The sequence below is a fragment of the Schistocerca cancellata genome, chromosome 8 (genome assembly GCF_023864275.1).
Source record: "Schistocerca cancellata isolate TAMUIC-IGC-003103 chromosome 8, iqSchCanc2.1, whole genome shotgun sequence".
NCBI classification, from domain to species: domain Eukaryota; kingdom Metazoa; phylum Arthropoda; class Insecta; order Orthoptera; family Acrididae; genus Schistocerca; species Schistocerca cancellata.
In genome coordinates, this window is record NC_064633.1 from 233,365,453 (window position 1) to 233,367,005 (window position 1,553).

The window sequence follows — 1,553 nt, forward strand, 5'->3', positions numbered from 1 at the left end:
ACGTCGGTGTTCAGAATACTACATCAACATCGATTGCACCCGTCCCATATTTCTATGCACCAGGAATTGCATGGCGACGACTTTGAACGTCGTGTACAGTTCTGCCACTGGGCACAAGAGAAATTACGGGATGATGACACATTTTTTGCACGTGTTATATTTAGCGACTAAGCGTCATTCACCAACACCGGTAACGTAAACCGGCGTAATATGCACTATTGGGCAACGGAAAATCCACGATGGCTGCGACAAGTGGAACATCAGCGACTTTGGCGGCTTAATGTATGGTGCGGCATTATGGGAGGAACGATAATTGGCCCCCATTTTACCTTTGGCAATGTAAATGGTGCAATTTATACTGATTTCCTACGTAATGTTTTAACTATGTCACTACTAGATATTTCACTGCATGACAGAATGGCGATTTACTTCCAACATGATGGATGTCCGGCACATAGCTCGCGTGCGGTTGGAGCGGTATTGAATAGCATATTTCATGATAGGTGGGTCTGACGCCCCCGGATTTCTTTCTGTGAGGAAAGTTGAAGGATATTTGCTGTCGTGATCCACCGACAACGCCTGACAACATGCGTCAGCGCATTGTCAATGCACGTGCAAACGTTACGGAAGGCGAACTACTCGCTGTTGAGAGGAATGTCGTGACACGTAGTGCCAAATGCACTGAGGTTGACGGACTTCATTTTGAGCATTTCTTGCATTACTGTGGTATTTACAAGTAACCACGTTGTAACAGCATGCGTTCTCAGAAATGATAAGTTCAGAAAGGTACATGTATTACATTGGAACAACCGAAATGAAATGTTCAAACGTACCTAAGTTCTGTATTTTAATTTAAGAAACCTGCCTGTTACCAACTGTTCGTCTGAAATTGTGAGCCATATGTTTGTGACTATTACAGCAAGATCTATCACAAAGCGAAAAAATTGGTCCAACTAAAACATTCATATATCTTTATTTACTACACGAATATGTAATAAAACATGGGGTTTCCTATTTAAAAAAAAACGTTGTTGATATCCGTTTGACCTGTGGCAGCGCCATCTAGCGGGCCAAGCATAGCGCCATTTGGTTTCCTCCTTCAAGCTAGACAAGTTTCGTTCATTGTAGTTTTTTTCGTTTGACGCTTATTTCGTGACATATTTGACCTGGTCACGATCAATGGACCACCCTGTATTCCACGTCGAGTTGCTACACAACAGTGGGCAAAAGGAGGTCCGATACGATACTAGGAGGTAGCCCACGACTTTTGTCACCTCATGGTAATTATAACCACCCGATAAATGTTAATATGTAAAGCAGTGCGAGAATTTCTTCTCCCAAAGCGGATTTTCCTCCTTTCCTCCCCCCCCCTTTCCCTTGAGACCCTGCACCCCATACTTGCCTCTTTCCTTCCCACATCCCTCCCTACCTGGACCTCTTCAGCGCACCCCCCGCTCATCTCCCCCATCTCTTCCCCTCCCTCCCTCCCACCCTTCTTCCGGTCTCCCTCATATCCTTGCGCCTGGCAGATCCTCTGTTATGATCGCCGTCAG